Source organism: Phyllobates terribilis, unplaced genomic scaffold (genome assembly GCF_046119375.1).
Source record: "Phyllobates terribilis strain yellow unplaced genomic scaffold, ASM4611937v1 Scaffold_8__6_contigs__length_399053987, whole genome shotgun sequence".
Lineage (NCBI taxonomy): Eukaryota > Metazoa > Chordata > Amphibia > Anura > Dendrobatidae > Phyllobates > Phyllobates terribilis.
In genome coordinates this window covers 178,983,517-178,993,692 of record NW_027362768.1, presented here as the reverse complement: position 1 = coordinate 178,993,692, position 10,176 = coordinate 178,983,517, and positions in this window count along the sequence as shown.

Sequence of the window (10,176 nt, the reverse complement as noted above, 5' to 3'; positions counted from 1 at the left end):
GGCCCCCTCATCCCCAATCCTGTATGTATGGCCCTCTTATCCCAATCCTGGTATGTATGGCCCTCTCATCCCCAATCCTGGTATGTTTGGCCCCCTCATCCCCAATCCTGGTATGCATGGCCCCCTCATCCCCAATCCTGGCATGCATGCCCCCCTCATCCCCAATCCTGATATGCATGGTATAGAGATCTAAGGTTGTGGGTTGTAAGTAATCACCTAGACAGGTTAACAATGCAACAATATTTTATTAATCACAGCCATGGTAATAAAGCAATTCCAGGTAAATGGCCAAAATACAGTTCTCTCAGTCCTTAAATTCCCAATCTGGGTTCAGTAGTTCCACTGGCTTTGGATAAGGCCATATTCACTGTCTTCCAACTTTTGGTTGGCCCACAGATTTCATATCTCCAGCCAGTATAGTCTGTAGCCACAGTCCACGATCCTCTTGACGGCAGATAAAATGATGAAAGAACAAGTATCCAGCAGCAACAGTCCTTTTAAGAAAGTTTAAATCCAGACGACATAATCCATAATGGTAACATGTTTATCCATCCTTCCAAGTCCACGGTCTCCATCCTCATCCTTTAATGTCCTTCCACACAACTCCTCACTAAAGCATGTGTCTGCTTTCTTCCTTGGGGTCAGCCCCCTCCAAAGGTCAGAAGTGATGACACTCTCCCCCTTAAGCATTTACTTTAACATGAGACTGCATGTAAGACCTCCTGTGGTGGCAGCTCCGCTGTGTCCACTCTTTCCATCTACATAAGGGGTCCCTTGGCTAAAGGCCCCGTCACACTAAGCGATGCAGCAGCGATCCCGACAACGATACGACCTGTCAGGGATCGTTGCTGCATCGCTAATACATCGCTGGTGAGCTGTCAAACAGGCAGGCTCGCCAGCGATCAGGGGAGCAGCGATATCGTGGAAAGAATCGTTCCACGATGTCCTGCTCCCGTTACCAGCCTGCTGAAGCAGGAGCAGGCTGGTAACTATGGTAAACATCGGGTTACTAAGTGCGCGTGTGCCCCTAGTAACCCGCTGTTTACCATGGATACCACTCTGCTGCGGTGCGCGGGAGGCTACCGTTCACCTTAGCAGAGTCATATCCATGATAAACATCGGGCTACTAGGGGCACACGCGCACTTAGTAACCCGATGTTTATTATGGATACGACTCTGCTAAGGTGAACGGTAGCCTCCGCGCACCGTAGCAGAGTGGTATCCATGGTAAACAGCGGGTTACTAAGTGCGCGCATGCCCCTAGTAACCCGATGTTTACCATGGTTACCAGCCAGATCGTTGGTCCCGCTGGTCACACACAGCGATGTGTGCTGGCCAGCGGGAGGCCAACGACCAAAAAATGGTCCAGGACACTTTGCAGCGATCAGCGACCTCACAGCAGGGGCCTGATCGTTGCAAAGTGTCACACATAGCGACATCGCTGGTGAGGTCGCTGTTGCGTCACCAAAACCGTGACTCAGCAGCGATCTCGCTAGCGATATCGCTATGTGAGACGGGGGCTTTAAAGAACAATGGTCCAGTGCCCCTGAGATAAGTTCACAGAATGGAATGGATACCTGAGATTGAACTGATGAGCAAACAAATCACTAACAAAATACAGCAAGCAAATCACTAACAAAATACAAAAATAAGATCAATGAAAATGGGTGCTCAGTGCTGGAAAAGTATTTAGTAAGTGGCCAGGTCCTCACACTCCTCCCCCACTTTTTCAGCACAGACACGAATGTAAGAGGTCTCGCCTTTATGAGAACAAAATTTTGTATCATCCAGTTTCCTCAAAGCATATTCCATGTCGCCCTTGTGAATATACTCCACAGTCCCCATTCCACTCTGGTATACATCAGTGTAATAGACATCTCCAGCTTTTCTCATATGATCTTTCAGATCCTGCCAACTTACCGATGGGGGAAGTCCTGAGATGAGAACTTTGTATTTAGTTAGCTGGTTCATGGGTCTGTCCCTTCTGCGGGGTCCTCCATATCCGCCCCCTGATCCCCGGTTGTCCTGGGAAACTCCCCACGTGCCTGATGAGAACCAAACTTGTATTCATTGCGACCAACCCCAGAGTGCTGACACTCAGTTAGGGGAATGGTCACTTGAGACCAGGTAAATAGTGTTCTGGGGGGACAATATCTGGGCTGACCAGGGTGATGGTAGAACCAGTGTCCCGAAGTCCCTGGGCCCCCTCCCTGATGTCATTTACCTCCCCCAGGTCACATTCCTTCATGATAGAAGTCATTGTATTTTGTGTATTACTCACCACAGGTGGGGGGTTAGTCTGCAGACAGCGCCGCTCCCTCTCGGCTGAAGCAGTGAGAACCGATCCCTGGCTTACGGTTACAACATTGGCCCAGTGGCACACCAATCCTGCTCCCAGATTGTTTCACAGCAACACATCTACTGGTAGGTGCCTTACTACTCCTACATCCACCATTCCATGACTGTGACCCCAGTCTAAATGTAGTCGGGCCCTTCAAATGTTCAAAGATTCTCCTCCAGCTATGTTGACTAACATATGGCTGCCGAGGATAATACATTGGTCCGGTACTAAATAGTCTTTTATCAATGCGACTGAGGCTCCGGAGTCACAGAGCCCCACAGCCTCCACGCCCTCTACCCAGACCGGCTGCAGATGCTGGTTAATAGACTCTGAGGTGTCCCATCTAGTCCGGGACACTTCTCTTTGTACCACATATGCCTCTTCTTCTTCCGGTCGGGGTAGTGGGATCCTCTCTCCCTCAGCATTCCAGCCCCATTGCAGCACAGTGTTTACAGGTTGGGGACGCGGATGATGTGGGCTAGAACGTACCCGGCATTCCCTGGCAAAGTGTCCCATGCGTCCACAGTTATGGCAGTTAAGCCCTCCTCGCCCCAACACGGGCTGTACTTGGGGGCTTGAGCAACTTCCCCCTCTTTGTGAAGTTCGAACTCCCTGCCGTTCCTCCCCTGGCCAGTCCATGGGTTTCAATGGCCTCCCTGTAAGCTCCTGTTCCCTATCACTAGGGTTGAACTTCCACGTTGCCCTGGCCGATTAGCAGACCAATCATCATCCAATCTTGCAGCCTCATCCAGGCTGAGTGGTTTTCTATCTGCCACCCATTCTTTTAAATTACCTGGGAGCTTTGACATAAATTGTTCCAGCGTGATTATATCCATTACATGTTCTGCTTCCCGAGCCCCCAGTCCTTCTATCCACCGAGTGCATGCCATACGTAGTGTGTTGGCAAACTCCCGATGTGTGTGTGCAGCAGGCTTGTCAGTCTCCCGAAACTTCCTCCGGTAGGTTTCCGGTGTGACGGCATACCTCTCTAGTAATGCGCTGCGAATGGAAGAGTAACATCTCTGATCCCCAGAAGACAAGTTATTAAAAGCTTCTCTTGCTTTTCCGGTCAGACCAACGCTCAAAAATCTGGGCCAGTCACCGATTGACACCTCATGCAGCAGACAGAGGTTCTCAAATAACCGGAGATGTTCACCAATATCTGAGGTGTCCTCATTAAACTGTGGTATATCCCGGTACCTTAAAGATGCAGGCCCCTCTCTCCTGTTATCCACTGTCATCTGTGATGGGGCGGGTGGGGGTACTGCTACATGCACACCCAGAAATTTGTTTAACACTGCCGCCCGCTCTATTTCCGTGGCCCGCTCTCCTAGCGCGTCCAGCATCCGCCTCAACTCAGTCGGTCCATCCTCCGTCATCTCTTCTGCCAAGTCACCGCTCAGTAACTTTCCCTGGTATGCTCTCTAGAGATAGGTGATCCCACCCCTTGCCACCAGAGATCTGAGGTTGTGGGTTGTAAGTAATCACCTAGGCAGGTGCAACAATATTTTATTAATTACAGCCATGGTAATAAAGCAATTCCAGGTAAATGGCCAAAATACAGTTCTCTTAGTCCTTAAGTTCTCAATCTGGGTTCAGTAGTTCCACTTGCTTTGTATCAGGCCATACTCACTGTCTCCCAACTTTTGGTTGGACCACAGATTTCGTATCTCCAGCCAGTATAGTCTGTAGCCACGGTCCACGATCCTCTTGACGGCAGATAAAACGATGAAAGCACAAGTATCCGGCATCTCCAATCCTGCTATGTATGGCCCCCTCATCCCCCAATCCTGGTACGTATGGCCCCCTCATCTCCAATCCTAGTATGTATGGCTCCCTCTTCTCCAGTCCTGGTATGTATGGCTCCCTCATCTCCAGTGCTGGTATGCATGGCCCCCTCATCTCCAATCCTGATATGTATGGCCCCCTCATCCCCAATCCTGGTATGTATGGCCCCCTCATCCCCAATCCTGCTATGTATGGCCCCCTTATCCCCAATCCTGGTATGTATAGCACCCCTCATCCCCCAATCCTGGTATGCATGGCCTCCTCATCCCCAATCCTGGTATGCATGGCCTCCTCACCCCCCAATCCTGGTATGTATTTCCTTAAAAATCAGGAGCATGTTACCTTAAATGACTGCACCAGGACACGAGAAGCGAAAACCTTGTGCCAGACAGCGGAACTTTACATCACATCAATGTGAGATGACGGCATCCTGCCAGATACAACAATGTCCTTATAAAACCTTCCAGGATTGATTGCACATTTAATAATGAACATCAAGGTCATCGCCGCACAGACCTCGCTCCTGACTATGACACTAATTCACCATGGTTTTACCAATGAGGTTTTAGAAGAAGAAGAAAAAAACAGATCTTTGGCGACTCGCTGGGGTTGAACTTCAAGCCTCAGTGGTTTTGTTAAAGTGTCTCCGTCAGTCCCATAGAAATCGTGTATGGCCCACGGCGGCTTCTAACTGCTCCTCAGTGCAAGAAACAAGTGAGCCGAGCACCCCTGATTCCTGAGAAAGAGTCCGTCTACCAACACTCAATGTGCAATATCTTACATCTCTTCTCGCAAAACAAAAGAAAACAGGTATTAGTGCAATTCCTCAAAACCGTCTCCTCAATACAAGATGGAAACCGCTCACGTTACTTGAAGACCAAATGCAAAATGTTTAACAGGATCCCCCCTAAATATTCCATTTACATTAATGGTGTCTTGTTATATGGCAGAGCAGCTGGGGATTTAACAAGTAAAGAATACTTTTTTTTTTATTTTATTCCATCCACCCCCAACACCTATCCACAGCCTAATATTTTGTCTCCACAAAAGTTAAATTTTTATCTTCTGGACCAGAGTTTCCCATCTAGAAATCCCCTTCAGTGTTACTGTGACATCCTGGGGTAAATGGCGGCGAGAGCACAGGGCACTAGGCAGGAAGCCTCCCATGGCGTCCTGCAGCTACGCTGATTTATTCAGATGCCTCTGTGTCTTTAAAATATGGATGCCATTTAATAAAGCAGAGGTGCTGCAGGAAGCAATAATCAGCAGGGGGCACCATGTGTATAGCTTATATTCTGGGGGCACAATGTATTTTATATATATTTAGGGGGCACACAGTGTATATTGTATATATTCAGGGGGCACAGTGTGTATATTTTTATATTTAGTGGGCACAGTGTATTTTTTATTTATTTTCAGGAGCCATGGTGTATATTTTATATATTCAGGGGGCACAGTGTATTTTTTATATATTCAGAGGCTAAGGGTATACTCAGATAATCTTTTTTTCTATATGTAGCGCCAACATATTCTGCAATTTACAGACATTATGGGCACCTTCACCATCGGGGCTCACAATCTAGATTCCCTATCAGGATGTCTTTGGAGTGTGGGAGGAAACTGGAGAACCAGGAGGAAACCCAAGCAAACATGGGGAGAACATACAAACTCCTTGCAGATGTTGTCCTTGGTGGGATTTGAATCCAGGACCCCAGCGCTGCAAGGAGGCAGTGATAACCTCTGAGCCACCGTGTACAGTGCTAACCGCTGAGCCACCGTGTACAGTGCTAACTGCTGAGCCACCGTGTACAGTGCTAACCACTGAGCCACCATTCTGCCCTAATATATAAGTTATTTTGTCAACAAAAAGGTTGGAATACAGTGTTCTAGATCCTTGATACACAAATATGGAGGCCCTCCCAACTATTATACATCATTAATAACACCACTATTTTGTCATATGCAGAGGGACCACCCTGCCGGGATAAGACCACAACTTCTTTTTAACAGAAGTGCAACCAAAACTTGAACGGAAAAGGAAGAACTTGACGTCCCCACCAAACAGCAACGTCATCAAGTATGTGACGTGTGGACAAAGACTTAGACAATCTCATGGCAGGGGCCACATTTTAGGGTTCACATTACAGCCATCATGCATAGACTTCCATTCATTCTGTATTGACCATATAACCCTATGATGATTCAAAACAAGTTTAGCAGAACAAAAGGAAAGTTTTTTGGTATTTTGGCTGTACTATGACTAAAATATTTAATACAGCGGCTGATTGAAACTGGACAAAAATTTTAGAGAAATTTTGCCAGAGAGTCCTGGGAAAGCCGTATTAGCCGCCATATTGGTTGTCGCCTAACTTTCCTAGAAACTGAAGAAAACAACTCACTTGTTATTTAAGCAGAATTGCTTTTTTTAAAGGGGGAAATGCTCTATAAATATTAAACTTCTTCCCATAAGTTATCAGAATTGTAAATTGACCACTTGATGGGTAATCGCTTCTACATATTTTTCCATAAATCGCTTTGTAAGTCTGTGTTTCCAGCAGTAATTATTCCCGTCGAGCTTATTGACTTGGAATATTCATGACTTAATTAAAGTGAGTAGCGACAGGACCCAGGCATAACAAAGATACCCCCGTCTAATTGGTCTGGTTGCTGTCAGTAGCGTTTGCAACAACAAGCTCTGCGCTGCCAATTCCTGCTCATTAGTCCAAAAAAAAATAAAATAAAAAATAAAAAACTCTGTTCTGTTTGATCAGAAATGATTATGTACTGGCCAGCAGGGGGTTAAAGCTGGTGCTCCTAATTTAACAAAAGAGCCATTTTGCTAGATGGCAAATGTTTGGCAGGAATATACACAGTGTCCTCTGAAATACTGGACGGGGTCCAACTGTGTGGAATTCTCTCATCATCCGCAAAGTCAGGTCCGGAATGCTAACAGACACTGGAGGGTTGTGTAATGCAAACAGGTCGAGACTGCAGCATAAAACACAATATAGGGAGCCCTGCAAAGTGCAAAAGCGACCATGAGCCTCAGCCAGTCCTGATGTACCATGGAAGCGCTACACTGTATCATCAGGACTGCATCCTCCTCTGTGATGTCACATAGACCAACACCAGGGACTCATTAAAAAGGTTTAAGAATTTTTATTTCTTCGCCTTTTATGCCATTTATTTTGCACTGGATCCTCCACTCTAAAAGCTCAAAAATGACTTCATTGCAAATCTCACATTGAGCCACATATGAGCGTCACTGCAAAACTGGAGAATTAACTGCAACGCGCATAGAAAAAAAGGGGCCACACAACACAAATTTAAAGGGGGTCTCCGCTCTGACAAACCATTCATGTTAAACTTATTTTAAAGTATCACCATCACCTTGCTGGGACCCCCACTAATCACCTGTAATCTATTTTACAGGGAATAGGAAGCATTACATAGAACTAATTCATATATAAGGACTGCAGGACAATCAAGGTCCTCCAAAGCTACTCAATAGACCAATTGTTTGCCCTTCACAATCTCTAGTATAAAATGCAAACATATATTATTGTGCCAAGTTATACAGGAGTAAAAAAAAAGCATGACTTTCTAAAAAAAAAAATTAAAAAACAGCGCCACACCAGTCTATTGGTCGTGTGTGGTATTGCAGCTCAGTCCCAATCACTATATTATTTATTTATTTATTTTTAATGAAAAAATAATTATTTCACGTCTACTTTCTGGATAATATTCTGTAGTTTTTCATACATTATTAAATGTTGGGATTGTTAGATTGTTGATCACTGATTTAGTTTGTACATGTGTTCTCTGGATTGTAAAGTGCCTGGGGAATAATTGGCACCATGTAATTAAAGATTATTATTCTTACACCTTATATTAATTGTACCAGTTGTAACGATCATTTGTTTAGTAAAATTACTTTTTATTAAAAAAAAAATAATGGTGTTCACAGTTTTTTGATTCTGGAGCTATGGACCTTTTCACTTAGTGCTAATTTTTATGGTGTTTACCATGGGGACGGTGCTAACAGGATAATTATGCCGAGCAGCCTAAAGATCCCCCCTATAGAATCCTATGAGCCACGCCCCCTTGGCTAAGACCATCAAAATAAGCCAGAGGTCCATATCTATGGAACAGTATGACAAATTAAAAAATAGAAAAGTGAATAATAAGGGGAGCAGTGGGAATAAAATAAAGAGTGCCCACTTATCAACTGTTGAAAGGTTCTCGCTAACTTTTTTATTTTCAGTCCCTTAAGGGGACTCTTTTACACAAACATCTGTTAAAGGCATTGTCCCATCAACAGGCTAGCTGATCACTCGTGGTTAAAGGGTTTTTCACAAAATTGCAGGTTACTGAATAGGGGATAACTAGGGGCCCGACCGTGATTACTCGAGAACAGAACCCCATCATGAATGGAGTAGAAGTATGCATGCCCGACCTCCTCTCCATTTATTGCTATGAGACTGTCAAAAGTAGTGGAGTGCTGTACTCGGCTTTCTCCAGCAGTTCCATAGTCAATGACTAGTGCGTAGGTTGAGCTTGTGCTCCTCAGCCTCATTCATGTCTGGGCTCTGAAGGGCTTTGTTCTCAGGATCATCATTGGTTCCAGCGATCAGAAACATAGGGGATAACTTGAAATTTTGGGAATAACTCTTTTAAATTATCCCAAGAACAGACTTGTTTATTGTCTCATTAGAATTGAGCATTGGATGAGCATTCCCTCCACCGCCTCATTCATCGTCTATAGGGCGGAGATTGCTGAGTCCAATACTCAGCTATTTTCAGCAGTCCCATAGACAATGAATAGAGAGGTGGCATGCACGTCGGGTAATAGCCTTTGGCCACAGCCCCACTATCAGTATTATTTCTCGGGAGTGGGAGACAAAACCAGGAGTGGGTGATAAATGCAGAATCGGTGACTTGTTTCTATTATACCTTTTCTCTGATTTTTCCTCACCTGGCCTTAACATTGAGAATACTGAGCCATATATGTGACATTGATGGGGGTGCCAGTGCTCGGACCCCCAGAGAGTTATTACCAATCCAGTAGATAGATAAATAGGTGCTAACCTGCTAAAATGAGAATAAGGCTTTAATGTATGTTATCAATTCTGCAGACCCATTGTATGTCAGGTTTCTATCAATGGTGCAATGACTTAGTGTTTGCTTCACTGTCGTGCAGCTGTCAGAGGTGCGTCCAACGGAGATTTCATCCCTATATTGGGCAACAATGAGCTATATGTCTCAGACATGGTGACACTGCAGTAGTGAGGAAACATTCATCAGTTCAATGAATCTGGGGAATCTCGAGTCATAACCTTGATAGTTGCTTTGCTGAACTCACAGGAGTTGGAGCTGTTCCTCATTATATGGCAAGAATGAAAACCTCCAGCCATCGGTGGAACTCAGTTGCATTTATCCATCATATAGATATATTTATCAGCACCAGGTGCGGTGCACTACACCTCCTAGGAAAACTGGTGACTTCCCGGACAGTCAACGTGTACTACAAATACCAGCGCTCCCTTCTTTTCATGATCTATGCCATCATTTTTCAATCATGAAACAAGTCTAAGAAGATGGGGAGAAGAAAAAGGCGTTTCATGGGGTTAGTACATAATTACTAGAAGTAATAAATGATAGACTGTATCTGCAGGTTGTGCTGGAGACGGTACAACACTCTGGAGCGGCACCTGTAGTGTACACCGGACCACGCTGCCGGTACTGGTATCCTTCAAAGCTTGGGTTGCCAACATCACTAAGTGGTAGAAATAAAAGAAGAGAAAGATCGCCTGTGTTGGGGAAACATATAATATCAGCACCACTTGGAAGAGTAGTAAACTTGTTGGTGAAAATGTGTTTATTCTACAGCTGTCAATGAAACAAAACAACGCGTGTCAGGGATTCTCATCCCCTCTATCAAATACACTTGGTAAATAGGACCAGTATTCAGAATGCATTATTTTGCTTTACTTGATAAAGATGGACCTTGCTCTTCTGCTATAATTTTTCAAGGGAAGGTTTTATCA